The 27,562-nt window shown below is 36.9% G+C and overlaps 2 long non-coding RNA genes across 5 annotated transcripts; one reads left to right on the forward strand and one right to left on the reverse strand.

Moving 5' to 3' along the window:
* LOC125386645 lies at window positions 1-27,562 on the forward strand. Of its 4 annotated transcripts, none has more exons than XR_007226989.1 (3): window positions 1-350; window positions 13,081-13,232; window positions 27,539-27,562. It is a non-coding gene; the product is annotated as an uncharacterized LOC125386645 (long non-coding RNA). The 4 variants fall into 4 exon arrangements; XR_007226987.1 differs by lacking the exon at window positions 27,539-27,562 and adding an exon at window positions 20,124-20,283; XR_007226988.1 differs by lacking the exon at window positions 27,539-27,562 and adding an exon at window positions 20,186-20,273.
* LOC125386646 lies at window positions 2,024-3,606 on the reverse strand. The gene is made up of 2 exons (XR_007226990.1): window positions 3,475-3,606; window positions 2,024-2,251 (listed from the first exon to the last, which is right to left on the reverse strand). It is a non-coding gene; the product is annotated as an uncharacterized LOC125386646 (long non-coding RNA).

A 27,562-nucleotide genomic window follows, 5' to 3' on the forward strand; every position in this document is an offset into this window, starting at 1 on the left:
GTGCGAGGGCGAGCTGAGAAAGCGAAAGCGAAAGCGAAAGAGAACGCTGCATAAAGGCCTCTTGTGTCCTTGTCTAATAACGCATGCTCGTTCGTATAGCAAACATATAAGTGTATAGCCAACACAAACATTGTCAGTGTCATGCCTGATTAGACAAGGACAGAAGACACTTTTATGCAGCGTTCTTTCTACTCCTATATCGCATCCACTTACACGATAATTTAAGACTATATGACTCGCGTACTCTAACTCTTTGTATATCTATGGTTATAATAGACATTTATTGCAGTCTCACAGTTGTTAGAAATTTTGAGTTTTAGGACATGTCTAAGAATCATCGAAATGGAAAGGTAGGTAGCATTTCTGCACTTCCATCAAAATTACTATTAACAAATTGAACACTTTAAACACTCCATCCATTACATAAACCTCTATTATATAATTGTGATAGTATGACATATTTTTAATCTTCTAATCTATGACCAGAGAGGAAACTTCCTTTCTGCTGTGACGTCCATATCTCATAAAAAGGTTATTTGAAAGTTAGTGGTTTTCACGTTCGTGTTCTATGTATATATGTAGCGCTTAAAGTTCTAAAACAGACAACAATTTAAATATCCGTGAAGGTCACCTTTTATGAACATTGGAAGTTATAATTTAATTTTATACAAATAAGAAATCATTCATATTATAATATTGAAATATACATCTATACAGATATTGCATACATATGTATGTATGTTAGGTTAGAAAAATTTACCAAATATCCAGCTGGACAAATTGTAAAGTACAAATTAAATAAAAAAAAGAAAAAAAGAAAAAAAAAAGAAAGAAAAGATATGTATCTATATATATATATATGTACAGCAAATTTCCAATTAGATGAATTTTTTACTGTATATTCCAAAAACAATATGTAAAACGATTTTAATTAATATTATCATTTGTCATTTTACATCTACCTATTTACAAGGTTACTGTGGACTTGTCTAAAACCACCAGAAATGAATAACATAGAAACTTAGGACTTTACCGTGTCGCTGCTGTTAATGTAAAAAGCACACGACCACAAAGTATTAGTAATAGTAGTTGGTAATATTAGTATTGCTAACTACTATTACTAGTAATAAATATTAGTAATAATGATTATGAAAACAGTCAATCATATACATTTTGAAAATATTTAGATTTTTTTTCTTTGGTTATACTAAAATAAATTCTCTCTTATTTAAGCAAACGGCTCAAAAAATATTTGTTTAGGTATACAATATAATGTATATCTCCTATATGATTATAAAATGGTACATGTAACTTAGAAGAAACCATGTTTAGAACCTCGTATGACTGGTTACTACTTACAGACTTATTAATATGTGTAAATATTTATAGTATATTTAAGAGATTTATGGCCTAACAAAATGATAAGCCTCATTAAATAGACATAGCGACAAATGATTTCTATCAGACTGTTTTAACATTATTAAGCGAACTATTAAGAATGATATTATTTTACAATTTTCATGTATAATAAAGATTTAGAGGTCGTCTTCAAATACTTTAACAAATTACTGAGTATCCTAAATCTAACTTACAAAAGGATATTATAAAAGATGTATACCAACTTTGTCTATCTGAAATATCTCTTATTACTTTAAATAACAGAAAACAGTAAGTTATAAAATATATTTAGATTCTAAAACAGATCTAATATGATGACAATGTATTTTCTTTTATATATATATATGGTGATATCATATACAAAAGATCTTCAGAGTCCTTTCAAGACCTTTTAAGACCTTCATGTCAGTTTCATTTTTTAGTGAAATGTCTTATATTCCAATTTCATAAAATGTTGAATAATGAACATAAAAGTACTTCATTAGATTAATTGTAAAATTCAGTGTTACTAAGATTCCTTCTATCTTTCTTTACAGAAAGATTAATTTTATTAGTGTTTTTTAGATGTGTATGTGTGCATATATTGTTTATCGTAATGAGGCTTGTAATTTAGTACAACCTTTGCTTAGATAAGTACACGTTTAATATTTTAGATACAAACAAATAGTAAATAGTGACTATTAGAAACAGCAGTGTTAGATTGTTGGCGTTATTCTTACAAGAATATTGATATTGAGACATTGTGAAAGTCTAAACCACACATATTTTTCATACCAGAAACACAATTTTTTGGCCTGCTCGAACCTTACAATTGTTATTTTTGGATGTTTTGTTGGGTAGTATATCAGTAACACTGCAAAATATAATAGAAATATTTCACAATGCAAGTAATAAATTCGACAAACTCAAATGTATGAGGAATTATTTTCAATATAATCCCTATTCTATTGAAGTCAGACATAAAAGTTATATGCCTTGACAACACAAATTCTACAGAGCGTTTTACCTTTTCGCCTACAAAGAAACTATCACAACAAAGTATGTCTTCTTCCTAATTTTTTGTAAATAATTCTTATTCTTCTCTTATTATTTGAAACAATAAAAATGAAGTGAACAGAGTTGGAGGAATACCTTGTATAATACTTACAGCAGCTACAATATCTACATAAATTTTAAAACATTTATCCTATTTAATATTTTTTAAATTTAAGTGACACAATCTTAAACTTAATAATTGTCAATTGTATGAATTTAAAAGTTGTGTTCATGTGTTACAAAGCCTAAAAAACACAAAGAGTAACATGCAGTTTTGTAACAAAATTTTACTTGAAATTTTTTACGCAAACATTCTATGAAAATAAGAAGAACAGTACATATTTTCCTAAGACCTCTGTTATATGATTTTTTGCTGTCATATCCCAATTGGTTATAAGTTTCAAACATAATAATGATGAATGCATATAATTCTGTTCATATTCAATTGTCAGTAGTCGTTGAAATCCATGATTGTTTTCCAGATTGGGGTTAGGTTATATAAACTTTTATATGAATAATCTAATATAAAAAAAGAATATTTATATGTATCTAATGTTGATATTGACTAGATTTTATGTAATTATTCTATTATACGTATACAATTAGCGATATTTAATTTTGTTACTAAATGTATACACATATTCGTGTTTACGAGTTATATTTCTTTAAATATTTATACGCAATTATTCTTCAACCTATTTGTTATTAGAAGTAAAAATACTACTCTTATTTATGTAAAAATATCTCTAGAATCTTCAGGCGACTCTTATCTTTCTAAATGGGACTAAATGTAACATTTAAACATGATAAATTATGTATGAATTTTTTTCTAAAGCTCAAAAATTGCCTTTATTATAACGTATAGTCTAACCTATATTCTAATATTCTACATTTCTGATATTTTATTGTATTCTAATATTCTAACGTATTCTAATATTTTATAACTCTGGTATTCTCATATATTCTAATATTCTATAATTCTGGTATTTTAATATATTCTAATATTTATATAAAAGCATTGTTCTTTATTACTTAACGTACATAATATACGTCACCGTGATTCTTCAGGACTAACGTTACTCCATTAAACCAGTTGCACTACCAGCCAAATATTTATATTTATATTTAATTAATAAATAGATTTTAAATTATATTGATTGTTAAAGAGAAATCTGGTTTATTAATTTAAATTTGAATAGAAATATTATTATGAGTCTATGAACCAAAAATTTTAAGGAGAATAGATTTAAATTAAAATTTAATTAATAAATAGATTTTAAATTATATTGATTGTTAAAGAGAAATTTAGTTTATTAATTTAAATTTAAATGTGAATATTATTTGAGTTTATGAATTAAAATTTTGGGAGGAATAAATTTAAATTGATTAGATTTAATTAATAAATAGATTTTAAATTATATTAATTGTTAAATATAAATTTAATTAATAAATAGATTTGAAATTATATTAATTATTAGAAATAAATCAAATTTATTTTATTAGTTTAAATTTTAATAGAAATATTACATAAGTTTATAATTTAAATTTTGGAAAGAATAAATTTAAATTGAAATTTAATTAATAAATATATTTTAAATTATATTGATTGTTAAAGAAAAATACAGTTCAATTTAAATTTTAATAAGAATATTATTTTAGTTTATTAATAAAATTTAATCAATTTAATTTATTAATTTAAATTTCAATTAATAAAATAAATTTTAATTTAAATTATATTATTAAATAAAATTTTAAAATAATAAGTTTAATTTTTGTAAAATTGGGTTGGGGGGGAGGATAATTTTAAATTTGTTAATTTAAATTTTGATAAAATTGAAAGATTAATAAATATAATTTTAAATTTAATTAATATAAATAAATTTATAATATTAATTAAATTTTATAAAATAAATTATATAAAAATTTTTTAAATTTATCGACGGGGTATGAATCTATAAGCTTAAATTTATCCTATTATACATATATATATATATATATATATATATATATATATATATATATATATATATACGTATTTAAATATTTAAATTATAAATTGATTTTAAATTTATTTAATTTTTTAAATAAAAATATTTTAGTTATAATATTTTTTTTTTAATGAAATTTATTTTTAATATTAATATTTTAAATAATTAATATATTTTTATATAAAAATTTAAAAAATTTATTAATAGAATATAAATCTATTAATTTATATTTAATTTATTATTTAAATGTTGATAATAAAATTTTTAAAACTATAAATTTTTAAAAATATAATTATTTAGGTTATAGTTATTTAAAAAATATTTATTTATTTATTTTGGTTCATTTGTGAGAAATGTGGTTTTATATAAAAATTTTAAAAATTCATCGATAGGGCATGAGCCTATTAGCTTGAACTTAGCTTATTATATAAATGTTAATTTAAATAATTTTAATAATTTAAAAATTTAAAAAATATTATTTTTATAATTTATTAAAAATATATTAATTATTTTTTTATTTAATACTAAAATTTCAAGAATTATTAAAAGTATATAAATTTATTAATGTAAATATTTATTAAAAATAAAAAAATTTTTTAAATATGTTGTTAGTGTTTATAATTTGTTTAAAGAATTATATTAATTTTGATTAAATTTTAAGTCAAAAATTTATAAATTCGTTATAGAGTATAAATATATTGATTTTAATTTAATTTATTATATTTATATAAATAATATTATTCTTTATTTAAGTTAAAAATATTTAATATAATTTAATTAAAATATTAAAATTAAATTAAAATAAATATATAATATTTAAAAATTAATAACTAAAATTAATAAAATGTAAATTATTAATAAATTATTATGATTTTTTTTTTTTTTTTTTTTTTTTAAGAAAAAAAGTGGAAATTTAATAAAATTTAAATATTTAAAAATTTGCTTGAATATATATATATATATATATATATATATATATATATATATATTGTATTAAACAATAGTAATAATAATATGATATTTTATAAAAATATTTAATATTCTTTTAAAAAAATATTTTTATAAAAAATATATTTTTTATAAATATTATTTTTATAAATAATATATTTTTAAAAAATTTAATATTTAAAAATATATATATAAAAAAATGATGTTTTTATAAAAAATGCATTATTTTTTTTAAAAAATAGATTATCTTATATATAAGTATATATTAACATATAATTATTAATTATAAATATAAATAAAATATACTTTTAATATAAATATTTATATTATATAAAAATTTATATATATTTTAAAATTTAAACAAAAAAAATATATTATATAATTATTTATATAAATATTATTGTTTATGTAAAACATTATTATTTAATAATCTTTAAATATATAATTATTTTAGAAAATATATTGGAAAACATGAATATATAATTATTTCTGTATTCATAAAATATATTATACATTTATATATATGTCGGAGATGAAAGAATACTGGAACCTTCCCTTCGGAACTTTGGGAAGACCCCTAGTGTTGTAATTTAGATTTCACCATAGCCGAATTAAGAAACTGTTGTCATTCGATTCGACTGTACTTATTTGAGATTTATGATAGTGAGCTCGGGCTCGAGGCGACAACCAGTCGCCGAACGTAGTCGCGGTCAAGGGATGAACGTTTTGTCTAACGAAGGCATGAAGTAACTCTATAGCTCTCCTTAAAAGAAATACTTAGGACGGGGCACGACGGTAAGCATTTCAACGATTTCTGTCCCGTGGCTCGCCACACGCAGACTCTATTCTTTGAGTAAGATGATTACCAGATGTCGACGCGTCTCCACAGTACATGTTCAGCTAGCCCGAGGACCTGCTATAAATCTTAAGATCTGTTTAACTAAAGTCCTTCAAACCGACAAACAGTCCTCGTCCCAACTACGAGAAAATAGGAGAAATCTATTTTTCTCACCAACGACGCTTCCTCTTCTCGAACTTTCTCTTAAGGGCGGCTAGCACCCTTCCCTAACCACCAACATGGAAATTGACCAATTAACAGTAACGCCAATTTCCCTCACTTTCCGAATGAAGGCTTCTCTCCACGAATCCGATGATTTCGTGCCCTTGGGCACACCCGTCATAGTTTTCCTCGACAGCGTTACCGTGATGGAAAACCACTCTCCGGTACGATCTCAAAGACGATTCAAGTAACTCTCAGATACGTAGTGATTGCCTCGTGCATTAACATTGAGTACAACTTAGACGCTGAAGAAAAGTAGAGTTCGTCATCCCCTTGACCGCGGATTCGTTAGTGAGCCTAGAATCATTGTCATTAGCTTCTCGAGTATCTAATTATCGCGATTACTTGTCCAATTCCATCATAGTCATATTTGCACTAGTAAATATCTCCTCTATTGCATAATGATCACGTCTAGCGCCAATAGGGATTCGTTTCACGCCCTCAACCCTAACTCAAATCTTAACGCCAACCCGACATCAGAAGTGGGATCAGTGCCGATTATAACAGTGCTAGAACTTACGATCATCGTGCGCAAGTCGCAAGTCGCGCGCAATTCAGTCGCTAGTGCAAATCGAGTGTGAAACCTAACAATTATCGCTACCACGTTTTAACTCTTAAAATCGCGTGCTCCGACTCCGCTGCATGGGGCGCAGCTGCCAACCTGATTATGGAAGGAAACTATAATTTCAATAACGGGTGGCGAGTCGACTTCTACGTACCGGAAGCACCAACGGATAGATCAAGTCATCTGGGTGAGTCGTTTCCATTTTACTCCGATTCGGGAGCCGAGCGTTCACTAATTAAAGAGTCCGCGGCCTCGAGATTTTCTGGCAAAGGAATGACTGACATATTAGTAATGCGAGGAGTAGGGAATACCTGTATTAAACATACGCCTCCCATTTGTTCATCGTGTGTATTAATGATTTTTACATCGAAGATAATTTCTCATGTCCTTGCTGATAGTTATTTGAAATATGATGTCGCGATTAGTTGCGGAACTCTAAGTCTGGTTTTCGACGTAACATTAAACAAAATAGCCTCGCTATGTGTAAAACAAAAATGATTGATGTCTGTAATGAAACCACTGCAAACGAGATCGTCGTTAATGAAGTTGACGCTGATGTACATGGTAATAATAAAAGTCGATCAATTTCTCTTCTCGACAAATTCAAAGATTCATTCGTTACGGGTTTCCTACGTATTCGCGTAAATGTAGGCCGGTTAGAAATACGATTAATTGATCCTAACACCACCGTAGGAGGAAGTCCTTATAGACTTAGCGAGGAGGAGCGGAGAGCGGTACGTGAGAAAACAAGCGTTCTAATTAAAGCAAAGATTATAAGGCCTAGTAATTCGCCATTAGCGAGCCGTAACTCGTGAAGAAAAAAAACGGCTCAGATAGATTACGAGTGGATCCCCGAGATCTAAATCAAAGTATCGTCGCGGATCGGTACCCTTTACTCCTTATTGCGGATCAAGTCGCGAGATTGCAAGAGGCGAGATATTTTATTAGCCTGGATATGGCCAGCGGGTTTCACCAAATTTTTATTTATCCTAATCCAACGGAGTTTACAGCGTTCGTTACCCCGACAGACAATACGAGTAGATAACGATGCCGTTTGGACTGAAAAAATGCGCCGTCCGTCTTTTGGAGGGTCATTCGCAAGGCCTTAGGTGATCTCGCTCATTCGTACGTTGTTATTTATTTCAATGACGTCCTAATTATTGCCAACTCGATAGATCAAGCTTTAGAAAGATTGAACACCGTATTAGATACCCTCGTAAAAGCCGGATTCTCTTTTAATTTTGCGAAACGTTCTTTTTTTTAAAGACATCGGTGCTCTATTTGCGATATGTAATTCATAACGGAGAAGTTCGTCCTAACCCGGGTAAAATACACACCTTAAGTTCTTCACCTGTGCCAATGACCGTTACACAGTTCAAGCAGTTCATAGGGTTAGCTCCGTACTTCCGAAAATTCATCCCTAAATTCTCACAGACGATGAAATCCCTGTATGCGCTCATCTCAGATAACAGAAATATAACTTGGACAGATAGACACGAGAAAATAAGACAACAGGTAGTTTCCGCCCTGACCGACGCGCCGGTGCTAACGATATTCAACCCCCAATTACCCGATAGAACTACATACTGACGCTAGCTCGGAGAGTTACGGGGTGATTCTGACGCATCAAGCCGAAGGTAAGACCAAGGTAATAGAGTATTACAGTAAAAGAACCAGCCCCGCGGAATCCAGATATCACTCCTATGAACTCAATACATTAGCTATCGTAAATGCCGTAAAACATTTCTGTCACTATCTATAGGGACGGGAATTCCTTATCGTCACGGATTGCAACTCGTCGAACGCATCGAGTGATAAAGTACATTTAAATGACAGGGACCATAGGTGATGGGCTTACTTGCAGACTTTTATTTTTGACATTATGTATCGGGAAAGTAAACGGGCGGCTCACAAATTTCTTGTCGCGAAACCCCACAGGCGTTGACCCTATTAAATTCGACAAAATCAAAGAGAAAATAGCTGACTGGCCGAAGTTTCGGAAGATTGGCTATTAGCGGGACAACGTCGTGATTCTCAAACCTTGGAAATCGTCAAGGGATTGCAAAACGATGGACTCGCGGAAGACATCGCGAATACATACGAATTACGGTTCGGTACTCTGCACCGTAGGATACAAAGAAAAGGCAGGATTCTCTGTGTACCTATAGACCCAAGATGTTTTAGATAGTCTGTTATTAACCATGTGCACCAGTCAATTATGCACTTAGGGTGGGAGAAAACGCTGGAGAAACTATACGAGTATTACTGGTTCGAAGGGATGGCGAAGTACGTTCGCCGATTCATTGAGAACTGTCATGCTTGTCAAGTTTCGAAAGCCAGTTTAGGTAAGATACAAGCCGAACTGCATCCTATACCTAAGACCAGCATACCCTGGCATACGGTCCACATGGACATAACAGGCAAGTTGAGTGGTAAAAGCAATTCAAAGGAGTACGTCATTGTTTTGATCGACGTCTTCACTAAATTCGTATACCTGCATCATACTCGTAAGATAGATTCCCTTAACACCATTAAAGCGCTTAAATCCGCTATATTTTTATTCGGAAGCCCCTGCCGGATAATAGCAGATCGGGGGAAAATGTTTTAAGGGTAAAAGAATTTCGAGAATTCTGCGAAAGCAAACGAATTAAAGTTCACTTGATAGCGATCGGTGCTAGTAGAGCCAATGGACAGGTAGAGCGTGTTATGGGTACATTGGAAAATATGTTCACGGTAGTAGAGACGACCGGGCGGCCGTGGCAAGACGCGATTGGGGAAATACAGTTGGCTTTGAATTGCACCACCAACCGCGTGACAAACTCGAGCTCATTAGAACTACTAATAGGTAGAACGGCAAGACTTCACGATCTGTTGTTACCCGATAACATCAAAAGTATCGGTATCTCCAATATAAGACGACAGGCAATAAAGTGGATGGAAACTAGTGCTAGGTATGATGAGGATGGATTTGACAAAGCTAAAGCTTAAGCGGTTAGGTTTAATCTCGGTGATTTCGTATTACGCAAGAATGAGGAAAGGAATCAAACCAAACTAGATCCAAAATTTAGAGGTCCACTTGTAATAGCAGAAGTCTTGGAAGGGGACAGGTATATCCTAAAGACATTAGACGGTAAGCGATCGTACAAATACAGTCACGAGAGGTTGTGGAAAATGCCAGATGGTCGCATCCCTGCTGAGTTGGATGTCTGTAGTGAAGGCAATAACAGTGACCATGACGATATGAGCACTTCGATCTCGGAAGATCAGTAGCACTATGCCATTAACACCCGGCAGAGCGAGTTCGCACGTGTTTCGGGGTGACAGTGTGATGAGGCTCAGTGAGAACATGCGATGTGATTCGCATGCATTTCGGGGCGACAGTATGATAAGGCTCAGTGAGAACATGCGATGTGATTCGCATGCATTTCGGGGCGACAGTATGATAAGGCTCAGTGAGAACATGCGATGTGATTCGCATGCATTTCGGGGCGACAGTATGATAAGGCTCAGTGAGAACATGCGATGTGATTCGCATGCATTTCGGGGCGACAGTATGATAAGGCTCAGTGAGAACATGCGATGTGATTCGCATGCATTTCGGGGCGACAGTATGATAAGGCTCAGTGAGAACATGCGGTGTGGTTCGCATGCATTTCGGGGCAACAATATGGTAAAACTCGGTGAAACCGTGGAACAAGGCTCTATGTGCTCACACGATCTAGAAGACCGAGATCCTTTGGAGTGCGAAATCGAAAATGGTCCATCATGCCGTTACGATCCGACTAATAACCTGCAGGATGCAACTATCACCTTGAATACAAACTATAACGCTACTAATTTTCATTATCTTTTATTTCTTTGCTGCCAAACCCCCGAACAGGATTTGTTGCTACACTGGACCCTTGCCTTATTCGAACATCTAGTTAAATTGTGAATAATGTCAATTGTATCGAGTCTAATATTAGGAAACACAATATTTTAGTTACACACGAGGACGTGTGATAGTCAGAATGGCCGTGTCGGAGATGAAAGAATACTGGAACCTTCCCTTCGGAACTTTGGGAAGACCCCTAGTGTTGTAATTTAGATTTCACCATAGCCGAATTAAGAAACTGTTGTCATTCGATTCGACTGTACTTATTTGAGATTTATGATAGTGAGCTCGGGCTCGAGGCGACAACCAGTCGCCGAACGTAGTCGCGGTCAAGGGATGAACGTTTTGTCTAACGAAGGCATGAAGTAACTCTATAGCTCTCCTTAAAAGAAATACTTAGGACGGGGCACGACGGTAAGCATTTCAACGATTTCTGTCCCGTGGCTCGCCACACGCAGACTCTATTCTTTGAGTAAGATGATTACCAGATGTCGACGCGTCTCCACAGTACATGTTCAGCTAGCCCGAGGACCTGCTATAAATCTTAAGATCTGTTTAACTAAAGTCCTTCAAACCGACAAACAGTCCTCGTCCCAACTACGAGAAAATAGGAGAAATCTATTTTTCTCACCAACGACGCTTCCTCTTCTCGAACTTTCTCTTAAGGGCGGCTAGCACCCTTCCCTAACCACCAACATGGAAATTGACCAATTAACAGTAACGCCAATTTCCCTCACTTTCCGAATGAAGGCTTCTCTCCACGAATCCAATGATTTCGTGCCCTTGGGCACACCCGTCATAGTTTTCCTCGACAGCGTTACCGTGATGGAAAACCACTCTCCGGTACGATCTCAAAGACGATTCAAGTAACTCTCAGATACGTAGTGATTGCCTCGTGCATTAACATTGAGTACAACTTAGACGCTGAAGAAAAGTAGAGTTCGTCATCCCCTTGACCGCGGATTCGTTAGTGAGCCTAGAATCATTGTCATTAGCTTCTCGAGTATCTAATTATCGCGATTACTTGTCCAATTCCATCATAGTCATATTTGCACTAGTAAATATCTCCTCTATTGCATAATGATCACGTCTAGCGCCAATAGGGATTCGTTTCACGCCCTCAACCCTAACTCAAATCTTAACGCCAACCCGACATATATATATATATGTCGGGTTGAAGTGAGGATTATGGAGAGGGGCGTTTAATGAATTCTCATTAGAATTAGCCATTGCTGTGATACAATGAAGAGATTATTAGCACAGGCTTATTAACAAGATTAGGTACTCGTAGCACTAGTGATAATGACCGATATCGTATAGTTTTTCCGTCGTTTTACATGTTATGAAATAACTAGACTCCATGCTTTTATTGATTTTCTCTATCGCTATACCTGCATCTTGGTGGAGGGGAGCTTTCTCTGGAGGCAGTTTGAAAGAAGGGATAGAGTTAGATTCTTTTTACCTAAAAATTTGATTTGTCTGCAGGAACATTTTAGACATATTTTTTTTTACTTTGTTTGCCAATCTTCTCTTTTTGTCGTAAGAATAGTTGTATTTTAGATTGTTTATTTTGGATAGTACGTAGCTTTTGCCTCGTTGTAGCTCGTTGTAGCTCGTTGTAGCTCATTGTAGCTCGCTTTCACAGTCAAGGCGCTATTTTAGAAGGGTACTCCAACAGCTAAAACGATTCCGTTCAACATTCGTAGCAGTATTTCTAATTTCCTATGCTATGAGTTTTTTGTAAGGATAATTGACGGATTTTAACGGTCCGAACGGTCGAGCGCCCCTTACCCCTCGGCCAATAATATCTAAGCATGGCATTCATCCAGGTATCGTTCACGCTCTTCCAGCGAAGGATCGCCCCACTTGGGGCGTATTCGCGCAGTAAACGCCATCCTGCGGGCGAATATGCCGTTTGACGATTTTCTTGAAAACCAATCAGCGTGCGTATTTGGGGTCCTTCGTTTTGAGCCTTGTTGGAGTCTCACTCGACGCTCGCACTTGGGTCTAACACGCTCGAGTTTAACAACGGTATTGGTAGTCTCGTTCGAGTAGTTCAATCGCGAACATGTAGCATCGATTCAGTTTCCGTGCCTTCGTATCGCTAAACGTGGACTAAACAACCGTTTCAATTTCTCAGTGCTCTTCAAGCGCTCGTGCAGGTGAAATCGTTTCGTCAGTCGTAATGATCAGTTGATACTTTTCTGAACAGGTTTCCTCGGTGCGTCAATATCTTCAAGAATTCGTGGACATGGCTGCAAGCGTTAGTGGAGAGGACAGAGTCGTTCTATCAGGCGTAACGATCAGTGGACAGTCCTGTGCGAAATCTTCAGTTGCGAACAGTATCTCCAAGCATCGATGAAGGTAAGTATCGTTTTAGCGAGCGAACGATTAGTAAACCGTCTCGTGCGGGTCTTTCAAATGCGTGCGGCATCGACACGCGTGTATCGTTAATCATTCGCATCGTCGTACGATAATTCAGTCGCATTCGTTCAGTCGTAAATCGCGTCGCGGCATTCGCTTCAGTTGTATTCGTAAATTTCGTTTTAATCGTCGAAAACAATTTGAAACATTCTCATCGTTTGTTCTTCGATATTTCTTTTTTCCAATTTTAACTTTGTCAATTGTTCTATGCGCATTAAAGCTGTTACCCAAGATTAATTCGGCGGGGAACAAGTTAGAGAGCGCGGTATCGTCGTTATCAGACACACGCGCACGTTAGACGTATCGTTGTTTCTTTAACCGATTGAGTAGCAAACAGCGTGATCGGGCTGTTTAGATTTTGTGTCGAAAAGTCCCAGTACATTTGAACTCTACGGACGACTAACGGTATTTTGTATTTCATTGTTATCTTGATGATTTTTATTGAACAAAACTTGAAATATTTATAAACTAATAGTACGCGTATATAAATATATAGATGTATTTCGTAAGAGTAACAAATATGACGAGCGCTATTGTGCCGCTTGTTTCTCTTCGCAATCGATTAAGAGGCTATCGTGCCGTTCGGCACGTTTCGACCCTGGTTTTTCAAAGACCCCTGGGGCTCAAACGGTTAAATTATGTCAATATTATCTGCAAATAATTATTTTTCTATTTACTCTATATGATTTTCGAAACATTAAAAGATTATTATTACTCGACTACTTCAATATTGATTACGATAATTTTTTAATTACGGTTAAAAACTTGTCACTACTGGTGTGAGAGACTGTAAAATTGATTCGAAATAGTATTTTACAGAGTAACCGATGAAACCGATGAAACCGATGAGTTAGATATTTATATAATAAAAAGTTATTTCTATTTCTGAATTTCCTTTCTGGATATTTCTTTTAAATACCATTTTAAGTAGTTGTTGTTTTACAGTACGAATAAAATATTTTAAATATGTAGTAAAAAATAAACTATCTTTATTTTCACAACGCGGTACATAAAATAAAGTATTTTATCTTTGTATTGTAAATAGTATTGTGTTTAAAATGTTTCTTAACAATGAAAATAGATCAAGCAGAAGGTTAATATCAGGATGCGAGAATCCAAAATATTTGGAAATTAAATTCATGTTCTTTTTAATCCTGATGCGCGCTCTTCGGGTCTCTTTGTTCTTACTGCTCTCCTTTCTTTCTCTAAGAACTTTTGTATTCTTTAAACGTATAGAGCAAAATTTTGTCCGACCGTTGAAACCGACATATTTGAGAAAAAGACGTGCGATCATAGAAAATCTAGGGAACGCACTGATACAAAATTATATTATAAGATGGTAATATGACCCGCGTAGGAAAGCTGCGAAAGAAATAGCAGAGAATGTTATAAATACATTGGAACATTTCAAAGAGAAAATAAGAGTTTGTAAAAATTTCACTAATGCCAAAATTTTGTTTGCGATAATAGAATGTACCGGTTCTTTGCAATGAAAATTATTATGAAGGATATAAGTAACATATTACTACATTTCCCCGGTCCTTACTTAGAAGATAAACAAACGAAAACGAATCTTTGTATGCAAAGGTAATTTTCTTCTTCAAACTCTTACCGAATAATTTAGTTGAATGGAAGACCGCAGCAGGGTGTTAAGTAACATGCATTATTCAAAGTTTTCATCGCTTGGATTACTCTTATATGGGCAAACATGCAATCCATTTCCTTTTTTTTCTTTTTTATTCTTTTTTTATTCTTTTTTTTTATATTTATATTTAATTTGCACTTTACAATTTGTCCAGCTGGACATTTGTTAAATTTTTCTAACTTTATCCGAGTTTGACTATTTTATTTCTGTAGCGAGGTCAGTGGGGTGTTTTCTTTTTATTTTTCTTTTTACGAGAGTTTTGCTCGCTTCAGCAGCTAGCTGGTTTGGATGTATTGCCGTTCTTTCCTTGTGTTTTTCTTTTTAAGTACTTGCCGATTTCTTCTTTGACCATTGGTATTTACGTACAACTCTCGATTCCAACTGACGATTCTCTCCCCTCGGTTACAACTCAACTATTTTCTTGATCCGATTCGTTTCTTTTCGTCATCCATCAATATCTGTACTACGCGCGCGTTCGTTACGCGTCCGCCACCGTTGCTACCTACGCCTTCTTCCAATATTACAAAAAATGTCCTATAAGGAAGAACTTTACGGATATCGATGGCTGATTAGGCCTGTCGGCACTTGCGCCTCGGTGATGTTTGGACCGCCGTTGGAAAGTTTTGTTGCCGAGTGCCGCTAAGCCCTATTCAAGTTTTCCGACCGTTTCTGCTTGTTGGCATTTGCTCTTCGTCGCCGACATTGTCTCTATGTCGGCGATCTTTCCGCGTTACTATAATAGAGACCAAAGAAGCCGTTCTACAGTGTCACCTAACTAGTACAGTGTCACGTAAAATTTATGATAAAGAAGGAGTAACGTAATTTGACCGTGTTTTTTAAATTTTGTAGGCTTTTATTCACGAGAACGATTAAGTATAATATTACAATGAAGTTCAAATCACGGCCAAACTGTACACAAGACTAGACTCGAGACTAAAAAAAGACTCTTCTTGGTCGAATGATTGCAGTTTTTACAGGCTGCTGCGTTTGTCGGTGTTGAGGGACAAGGGACGGATCCTAATTGCCCTACGTAATGGGGGGCAAATGTAATGTTGGGCCATGTGCAAAGGTCAATTCAAAACCTTAACGGTCCGCTGTCAGGTAGTATGGAATGACGTGGATTTGACGATTTATGATCGTTGTCAGAACAGCCGTTCGTGAATGTTAATATTTTGCTGTTGGTAGTTATACGCAATGCAGTGAAACTAAATAATTTCAAAATTGAAGTAGGCGAGAAAATTAGAGTATTATGATGGTGCAGGTCGAAAGGGCCTGATTTCCTATACAAAAATAAGTCGATGATGAAGTGACAATTTTTAACACAAGACTTGGTTTTCCAGAAAATCAATTACGAAGTTCTGTCCACTTGACTCGCTACTTTTTAAGTATACGCGTACCTATATGACGGAACTTCACAATCCATTGTGTGGGAAACGAAGCCAGGAAAAATGTTATATATCTGTATGCACGTCTAAAAAAATACCATTTATCCTCATAGATACATGTATGTTTTCTTAAATATTTTGTCTATTGTGATAACATGAAATAACAGAGCTGATTACTTCAGCCAACGCTCATACCGCGTTGAAAGTACTCGTTCTCGTCCATATGTGAAATCGTTAAACAAAATCATTACCGTAAAATATAATTGACGACTTAAATAATTTTTAGACTTTTTTGTTTTTCAAGTATTAGTGAATATTAGTCATGCTTACTTAGAAAACTGCACGTGCGCATACAGTGTTTTTATGAATTTTGAGAATTTGTTATTATTATGATCTTTTATTTTACTTTTTATTTCCTTTGCGAGTTTGTTTAGATGTTCTCCTTACTTAGAAATATGCACGATGGGCAGTTTATAGGTTGGCCTGTGCTGGCGCGGCTGGCTAAGTATTAATAAGATATGGTCGTATACATGAAGAAAATATCTTTTTAGCATTAAACGATTATCACCATATGTTGTATCATTCTCGCATACATGCTTACTTATATATTACTTTGTTTATACTTTCCGATAATGTTATATGTATTCAAAATTGGGAATTGGAGAATGTGCAAGTATTATACATACGTACGTCGTTTGAGAGAGTGCAAAAATACATGTGCCAAAAATTGTGACACAAACCGAAGGGCGATGATTCCCTGCGCGTGGCGAAAATGAAGTCGAAAATGTAAAATGACATTTTTCGCTTTGTTTTCGCGAAAGTCAATTATGAAGTTGCCTCTACTTAACTTCACAGTCCATTTTCTTGAAAACGAAACCGGGCATGATTTTACATATCTCTTTTATCCTCTTACATAATTGTACGACGTAAATGCTTTTTATTCAATAATATTATATACCAAAATTGATTACTTCAACTAACGCTCATACCGAGCTGAATGCATTCTTTCTCGTCAGAGTGCTGGGAACCCCCCAAGCAGGTCGGTCCTCACTGGAAAAAAATACCAGGCGCAAGGCCTGTTAGTGAGTTTGCCAATTTATACAGTAAAACTCAATAACGAAAAGTGATAAATAATGCTCACTATAAAAACAATCAAGAAAATAAGAGAAGGAAAGAAACAACCAAAAGAAAAATATAGCAAAAGTGAATCAGGAACTTTCTTGGCAATACAAGCTTTGGCACCCAAAGGACGCGGAAACTCAACCGCCCACCAAACCTGTTGAACAGGAATAACAGGGCACAAAGTAGCCAGGAAAGTGTAAGCAAAAAGGAAAGCACAACAGGAGACGCGGACCGCAAATGAAACGAAACCATAAATTCAGCAGATAGCTCCCCATTATCGGCAATACGAACGAAAAATAGGTTCAGCGTATTGCAATCGTAAGAGTCCTGCCTATCTCGGATACAGCAACACCCTCAAATAGGAACAATAAAAGAAACCACCATAATAAGGAAAAAGAACGGAAGCCTACGGAAGAAAGCAAGTAGGAATACGGCCTCTCAGGAAATCACATGTCCGAAAGAGAATAAAGAATGGATCGAGAGAGAGATATACTATCATCAACGAAAACCTCAACGTCCCAGGCGTAGCCCAGCGAAATGGACAATGAATTTCCAGCGGCAACGCTACCGAGAAGCCAGACACAACCCAGGCAGGCCACCAGCCTCTACAACAAAGAACGCTGACACCACTGCCCCCCACAAATAGAGACAAATCGCCTCCAACATACATTACCAATCAAGACCAGAAGGAGACAGTAAAACTCTTTGAAGAGACTCTAAACACAAATTCATTCCATATTAAACGGATACACACAGATAAACATGTGCTATTCCTACGAAGTATGCCAGTCTTTAACAAAGCGAAAGAAATCGTAATTGCAACTAAGACAGCGTTTACGCATATACACCCAAATCAAAGAAGTACCACACGGTCTTACTAAAGGGTCTAAACAATAGCTTCTCCGAGACAGAGATACTCGCAGAGTTACAAGCACTACAGATGTCTGACGTACAATTGACAAAATATTGGTGCTTCTCAATAAAAAGATCAATAGAGAACAATGAATTGCTTCCAATTTACATAATCCAAGTATCCCCACAAAGCAATATTAGTTACCTACTAAAATTGAACCGTCTAAATTACTTTAGGGTAAATTGGATAAAGTCAGAAAAAATGACATAACGCAATGTCACAAATGCAAACTGCACGGAGCCGCACTGTTCAAGCGAGTGCAAACTTTGCAAAAAACTTTGCGAGAATATCATCAAATGCAAAGAATCAACAATTTGCGTTGCTCAAATAAGCCGCAAATTCACCCCGTAGTCAAATTTCTTAGCCATCCTAAGACAAGGAATAAGCCGAAACCAAGTCTCTGAAAACCAATCACATCGAACAAATTTATTACCACGCGTAATGCAAAATCCAAATCCAATTAAAACCATATCCGTAACAAACCATACCGTAATAAACTTATCGAAGACTTCAAAAAAAGCATATTCAAAGCCCTAAATGAACAACAAACACAATTGAAATAAAATAATCATTAAGAACGCACGAAGAATGGATTGACTCTTGCCCAAAAGAAGGCTCATACCTAAACATATGCCTTGGAGACACACAATTACAATTCCCTAATTTACGGGCAAATAACAGGCTCAAAACTATAGACTACGAATGCGACCATAATGCTCCCGTATTACAGATAAATAAAAATACATCTGACTTCCTAACCCTAGAAACACAGAGTGACGAACCCAGGTGCGAGTACAAAAAAATAAACTAGAAAAAATTACAAAATCAGCTCGAAAAGTACTGCGACCTAAGTATCCACAACAATGTCAACCTAACCAAGAGGCAAATCGTCTCATTTACAGACAAAATAGAAAAACTTATACAAACCGCTCTTCAAGAATCCGTACTAAAAATAAAGTAAGAAAGTCGGCTTTCGAGCCCTATACCTATAATAAAAAAAAAAAAAAAAAAAATTACGAGACAAAAGCTTGATACCATCCAATATTAACAATCTAAAATAAAACTATTCCTACGATCAAAAAGAAGATTTAGAATAATTAAAGTACCTTTTGCACAAAATAAAGTTGTGTCAAAACAAGAATTCGCAAACATTATAAATCAACAGTGGGCAAACAAAATAAAAAATATCTCTAAAAAGGACTCTGCTAGCATGTCCCACAGAGGAATCAAATTTTTACATCAAAAGAATCAAACTCTACCCCATCTCTCAAATTGCCTTCAGACGAGAATGATTCCATTATGCGCGGTATGAACGTTAGCTGAAATAAGTGATTTATTTGCTTTTAATGTACAAAAAAAGAATATTTGAAAAAATGTATGCAAGAATGAGTGTTATATATGGTATTAGTCATGTAATACTATAACATTTCTATTTCCTCATGTTTAGATTATAGATTATTGAAAATAGATTATTAAGGGAAGTAAAAAGGATTGGAAAAACAAAAAGGTGTTTTGTTTTTCACCACGCGGAGTTACCAAGCGGTCACCTATTTAAGTACTATCCGTGCCTGGCGCTGCTTAACTTTCGTGATCGGATGAGAACGAGTGCTTTTTTTCTATTTAACATTTATTGACCAGTAGATGAGAATTACATTTGTATGTTGTTCACAATAAACAATGAACTTCGAGTGCGGGGTGGCTTAGGCAAAAGTACCGATACGTGACGATACGACATAGCCATACAATGTTTTGTGTCGGAATTACAGTTTTTACCGGTTGCAGTTTACCAGTTTGAATCGGCGTCCTTGATCGATAGTTATTTTCGAAGGTACGCCGAAACGAGCTATTCGTGTAGAGAGGAGAACCGAGGCAACGGTTGTCGCTTCCATATCAACGATGGGAATGGCTTCGGGCCAACGCGAAAAACGGTCGATACACGTTAGACAATGTCGGTATCCTTGTGAATATTGCATCGCGATAATGTCTATGTGTATGTGCTTGAACCGGCCTGCTGAAGTTTCGAACGTTCCGACAGGTGAGAATACGTGCCTGGTGACATTGCATCGTTGACACGGGATACATTGTCGTGCCCAAGTCCGGCAATCTTTATTTACGGACGGTCAAATGAAACGCGACGTCACCAATTTTTGCGTGGCACGTATCTCTGGATGGGAAAGTCCGTGGAGCGAATTAAACACGTCGCGCCGCAAGGATTTCGGTACGTACCATCGTACAATGTCGCCTGATATGTCGCAATAAATTTCTACCTATAATTCTAATGGTAAAAAATTAATTCCTTCACCAAGCTTAGCGTAAATTAGTGTTGTAGTTACGATGAACGTCTTGAAAAATATGTCTAACCTATTACCGTGAATTTTCTTAACGACCTTGTCAATTATTATCTCATAATAAGATGTTTTGACTGGATGGATTCGATATGGTTCTAACCATTCGGTATCCCTTTTGTCTTTCTTATGATCGTTGTGAATTAGTACAAAGTCTCCTTCTTTGAAAATTGTTTGAGTTCGCACGACCTTTTTTTTTGATCTCGAGCGTAGCGTTTCTCGCTACGTATTAGTGTTTGTCTCGTTAACTTCAAATATTTGTTCAACTTTTTTTGTCATGGAAAAGACATATCATTACACGTTAGGGTAGTGGTTTTTGCAATCGCGGAAGGTAAATTAGCTTTTCTTCCGAACGTTAATTCAAAAGGGGTAAATTCTGTTCCTACGTGAAGTGCTGTATTATACCCTAAACATATAACATTGAGTATCTCATCCCATTCTTTATCATCGTTATCTCGTAGGCTAGTATAAATTAGATCTTTAACTGCTGTGTGAGTACGTTCTAATGATCCGTTGGATCGAGGGTGAAAGTTAGTCGTCTTGATATGTTTAATCTTAAAAGCTTCGTCAAATTTCGTTATGAGCTCGCTAATAAAATTCTGTCCTTGGTCAGTAAGGATTGTCTTGGGAGCAGAGAATATATAAATGTAAGATTGTTTATCTCGGGGTAATTCAGGTGACCGATTCTGAAATCTGAAAATGGAGTTTATTGTGAAAATACTTAAATAAAATACAGGAGTAAACAATAATTAATAATTAACAACAATTAATAACAGTAATAATTAAATAAACAGGAACCAATTAATAACATTAAACAATAAATAACAAGTTCTGTGCAATGTCTAGCTGAAAATCGAGAATCGATTTTCAACCTCCTGAGCTGCCGATCTTTCTCCGTCAATCTTCAATGTTTTAAATAATTACTCCTTCTTCTGTAATCTTGATTATCTCTGATGTTGCTCTCTGTCCGTCCGTTTGGGAAATGAATGTAAAACAAAGAAAGTCGCTCTGTCCGTGAAAGAAAAGAAGTCGTGCTGTCCGTAAACCGAGAGAGTTCCTATCACACTTGAACTCTAGGGAGTTTATATAAATATAATGATTTAATTGCGTTAATAATGGACTCGCTTTGTTGTGTCCTCAGTGAAACTAGCATCAAGTATTTCGTCAGTTCGTCGTGAATTGATAGGATAAATTGGTTTCCTTATTCTTTGTTGTTGGTCGTATAGTGTCCATGGCTATTTTGTCGTTGGGGTTTAAAGGCGTGTCTGAAATTACTGGTTCTTCCTTAGGTCGTATTCTAACTAGTTTTTCTTTTTGGCAAATGTCACAATTTTGAATGAGATCTTCGATTCTACTTATTAAATTTTGGATCTTACATCGTTCTTTGATTCTTTGGTATATCTTTTGGATTCCTAAATGTCCTATCGTACCGTTATGATTTTCCTGAATTATTTTTTCTATCTCTTCCTCGGTTAATTCCTGGATTGGGTCCCATGCAAAAATGACAGGATATCGGGTATCATTGAAACATAGAAGCATATGTTTGATCTGGTTCTTTTCTAATTCTGCAAACGTGTTGTCTCCTATACCTACTTTTTTGTTATTTCGTAATATGTTGTCGATTTTCCGTAACCATATTGCCTCGTCGAACTCTTCTAATTCTGTTTTAGTTAATTGATAGAAAGATTGATCGTTAGGTTTCATTTCTAATCGTTTTGGGATTTCTTTTTCCATTCCGTAAAATGTTGTAAGAAATCTAAGACTACTGTTCCTTCAGGGGTTTCTACTTTTTGAATCGCATGAATTCTAGATGAACTATCTGCGACTGGGTTTTCTTTGCCTTTAACGTGTTCGATTGTGTATTCATACTCTTCTATCTGTAGCGAGGCACGAGACAGAAACCGTTGGGAAGTTTGCTGTCGAGTGCCGCTACAGTACCCCCTTACCAGTGACAACGTTACAATTTTTTTACCAAATGTCGGGGTTGATTCCGCATTCGGCGACTTTTAACGCCTAGCCGAAACCTGCCTGAAACCAATCGGGAAATCGGACTCTACGCCCTGATCACGTAACGTGTCTATTCCGAGCGTTTTCTTCGTTCGTCCGGTTGTTGTCGGCTACATCGCTTTCGTCGCGGGCGTTCATTTGATCGGTGTTTTGTTCGTACCGAAGCCTCATCGGAATCGACACGTTACGAGTCTCGGCGGTTCTTTGTTCGAGGTCCTCCGGTATGATAAAAGCGGGCTTTAAGCGGTCTATGGAGACCGTCACGTCGCGATTATTTATCTTTAACGTGTAATTTTTTTCGCCTCTTTGGATTATCTTAAATGGCCCGTCATAAGGCGGCTGTAAGGGACCTCCGATCGCGTCGTGGCGCAAGAATACGTACGGCGAAGATTCTAACTCGCGAAAAACGAAAATTTTCTTTTCACCGTGTCGCGTAACCGGGTGCGGTCTGACGTTGCCCATTTGTTCCTTTAGTCGGCTCGCGTATTCCGAATTGGCCCGTTGATTCGTCGGTAAGAAAAATTCTGCTGGCAATCGTATGCCGGTGCCGTAAATCATTTCGGCCGCCGTTGCGTTGAGGTCCTCCTTGATAGCGGTTCGAATGCCTAACAAAACTATTGGCAAAATGTCGACCCAGTTGCTCGTGTCGTGGCACTTGATTGCCGCTTTGAGTTGTCGATGGAGGCGCTCTACCACCCCGTTGGACGCAGGATGATAGGCCGTCGTGCGTAGATGTTTGACGCCGAGCAACCGGCATAATTCCTCGAATAAGCGCGATTCGAATTAACGTCCTTGATCGGTTGTAATTTTCAAAGGTACGCCAAAACGAGATATCCAGGTCGAAAGGAGGACCGTAGCAACGGTTGGCGCTTCCATGTCGGCGATAGGGATTGCTTCGGGCCAACGCGAAAAACGGTCGTACGCGCTATATTTTCGCTGGGCGGAACTCAACGGTTTAGCGAGGAACCCTAACGGCTGCCAAGAGTCGTTGACGCGTTGCTGGAGTACCGCTCCTACTGCATAGTCGGATGCGTCTACCGCGAGGCTAACGGGCGCGCCAGGTATCGGGTGCGCTAACATCGTGGCGTTAGCTAGGGCGCGTTTCGATTCGCGGAAACTAGCTTCGGATTGCTTCGACCATTCGATGGGCGCGTTGCCCTCTTTTACTCCTTTTAACAGGTCGTTTAGCGACTGGAAAATTTTTGCTGCCCCCGGTATGAAACGTCGGTAGAAGTTAATCATACCGAGGTACCTGCGTAGTGCTTTAACGGTCTCGGGGAGCGGTACTTCTACAATGGCGTCAACACGTTCTGCCAGCGGCTTTATTCCGAATGCGTTTACGGTATGTCCCAGGAATGTGATCTCGTTCACACCGAATTCGCACTTTCCGGGGTTGATGACTACCCCGTAATGATTCAGGCGTTGGAAGAGCATTCGGAGGTGTTCGCGGTGCTGCTCTTCGGTTTCGGAGGCGATTAGAAAGTCGTCGATGTACGCGAACACGAAATCTAAACCTCGGGTGATTTCATCGACAAACCTTTGACACGTTTGCGCGGCGTTTCGAAGCCCAAACATCATGTTGGTTGCTTCGGAAAGTCCGAAGGGTGTCGTGATCGCGGTTTTCTTGACGTCTTCGGGCGCGATCGGGATTTGATGGTAAGCGCGGATGAGATCGATTTTTGAAAAAAAAACGCTTACCGTGCAGGTGTTGCGCGAAATCCTCTATATGCGGGGGGGGGATACTTGTCGGGCACAGTGCGGGCGTTCAACGCACGATAATCGCCGCATGGTCGTAGATTTCCGTCCTTCTTGGGTACGATGTGTAGGGGGTGATGCCCACGGGCTTTTCCATGGCCGCATCACTCCTTGCACGATCATGGTTGCGAACTCTGCCTTGACTTGCTTGAGTCGATCTGGTGCGAGGCGGCGAGGCTTGCAGGAGCCGGGGGGGGGGGGGGGGGTGGTTTCGATATGGTGTACCACAGCGTGTCGAATTTTTGAACTTTTCGAGAATAGAAATCAATCGGCCTTTATCGTTACCAAGTACCTCAGTGTCTATTTCACTAAGATCGATCTCGTTTTCGACGGTCTCATTACAGGCGTTAACTATCTTCGTTTTGCAAATATCGAGGCTGTCGGGCGTAATACGTACGTCGAAGCCTTGACTTAGAATTTCGCGACCAATCATGATATCATATTTTAAGTGACTATCAGGGAGGACGTGAAAAGTTATCTCCAATGTAAGACCGTTGATACATATGGTGGACAAAATCTGTGACGTACTCTTAACACATGTATTCTCTATCCCTCGCATTACTACTATATCGGTCATTCTTCTGCCGGAAAATTTCGGGGCTACGGATTCCTTAAGTAACGAGCATTCGACTCCAGAATCGAAGCAAAATGGGAACGACTCACCCTGGTGACTCAGTTTACCGGTTGAGGCCTCCACCACGCAGAATCCGACTCGACGTTCCTTGTCGTTGCTGTCTCTTCCCTCCTTCCGCAACGGGCAGTCAGGTGCGATGTGGCCCTCCGCTTGGCACTTGAAGCAAACCACCTTGGACGATGTAGCTGGTCGGCTTTCTTCTGGGCGTCGTGTCTTCGGTTTTTCGGTCCGCATTCTCTTGCGGCACTCGGTTATTCTATGTCCGGTGATTCTACAGTGGTAGCATCTGGCTCGGCCCGAGGTCCTGCTTCGCTTAACTCCAGGTTCCGTCGGTAGATCATTTGACGAAGAAGTCAGTCCCTTTCCTCGCGTATGAGAAAGCCTGCATCTCTTGATAGAATTGATCCCGGGTCCGGATATCACGCGAGAATGCTAGCCGCTCGGCCTCCTTGTCCGATAAACGCAGTCGATAAAGGACGAAAGCGTTAACTATTTCGATCATGGTTAGATTTTCCCACCTCGACCATAGGAGAGAGTGAAGACGATGGCCGAAAGCCCCCGTGGTTTCGTCCTCCAGTTGCTGTTCATTGAGGAATCCGACCATCATTGAGGTTATTGTCTCCGTGGTGCCAAAACGCGAGAGAAAATATTCGGTAAATTTTGTCCAAGTAAGACCATCGACCGGAATTTGCGAAAGCCGCCGTGCTGCAGTACCTTCCAGAGCACTGCTTAAAAGGAGATATAGGTCGCTATATCTTGTATAGACCTCGAAATTTCTTGTTGAGTTTTTGAATGCTTCTTCTCTGTCTCTTTTTAGGTTTATCTTATTCTCCATTATTCCCTTAGGGACGATTTCAATCATTTTTCCATACAGTAAATGATTTGGAGCAAATCCCGTTACACTGTGTCTGGTGTTATTGTACTCTTCTACGCTTTCTTCTGCGATTTTTGTCCAGTTTCTTTTTTTTTCCGAATTGATTTTACATCTGATCCTGTTTACTAATGTTTGATTTACCCTCTCGTTTAGTCTTATCTGCATTGATTGATTGTTGAGGCGATTACTAGCGGAAGGCAAGCGACTACTTGACCAATTGGCTTGCCGTTCTTCTCGTGAGTAGCGTTCTAAGTCGGCTGCTTTCTTTTCAGCTTCTTCAAGATTCACGAGTTCAATGATTAATAATGTTCGACCTATGTCGCGCCTGAGTCCCTTTAGGTACACACGGACAATTTTCTTTGTAGTTTCTTCGATCATTAGCTTGCGTAGAAGTGGATGTGGGTACTCGTTGGTTACTGCGTACAGTAAACGGTTGAGTATTCTTATGAACCGAATATTAAAACTCTGCACTGATTCTTCCCGTCCCTGTCTCAACTCTTTTAATTGTTCCCGATATTCTTCCACAGTCACTTGAGCTGCCACATTGTTCCTCAGTGCGTTGTACAGATCACTGTAGCACTCAATGGGGATGTTGCGGATACTTTGAGCTGCTTTTCCTACGATTTTTTCTACCTTTATTGCTTTTAGCATTAAATCTTGCTCCATGCAACGGTCTTTCATACTGCTCACTTCTTTGATGAATTCTTCCACACCTACGTCATCGTCTCCGTTGAGCATTGGAATACAACGTATTGCATCCTTAACTCGTAGAGTGGAAAGAACGGGTGGAAAATAGCCTCTTTCTTCAACCTCGGGTTGTTCGGTGTCGAAGTGCGCAGGTGGGATGCCTGGAACCGTTAACCCGGTCGGTTCGCGTGCCCTAACCGTACTCCCGGTGCGATTAATCGCCGTCGATTTACTTTCGTTGCTTTCGGTAATGATGGAACCAGAATCGTCGGTCGCAAGGGATCCGAACCCAGTCTGCGACGGTTCTCCCAAGACTTCCGAATTCTGTTACCCAGTATCTATTTGTTTCGTCACTTTGCATAGACAAACGTAACATATCCTCTTGTAAACGGGCAAGACTCTCTTGCTGTTTTTGAATGCTTCACTCGGACCACTCCCGGACTGCCACGGTTGCTCGATGAAGAACTACTGTTGCTTCTGTAGAATTATTTACAATATTTACAATGTTAAATTATGTTTCTTTTACTCAATGTACTTACGTTTCTTTTAATTATGTTTATTATCTTTTTGCACATTAAAAATAAATAAGAAAACCAGTTATTTCAACCAACGCGCATACCGCGCTGAGTGCACTCGTTCTCGTCGGTTGGCCGTGAACTTTACAGGACGCCGACAGTGAAACCGAAAGCAAGGAGGCGGAACCCGCCATAGATTCAGCTTAGCATTGAATCGAACAGAAAATCATAATTCAAAAGACAACCAAAGACACTATCAGCATCATAGGACTTCCCGCACAAAAGACGCAGAAGCTCGCTATTAAAGAGGCGATTCAGTACTGGCAACATTGGTTAATCGATAGATATTTCACTGTCCTTTCAGATCATAAACCGTTGGAATCAATAA

Source organism: Bombus terrestris, chromosome 17 (assembly GCF_910591885.1).
Source record: "Bombus terrestris chromosome 17, iyBomTerr1.2, whole genome shotgun sequence".
NCBI lineage: Eukaryota > Metazoa > Arthropoda > Insecta > Hymenoptera > Apidae > Bombus > Bombus terrestris.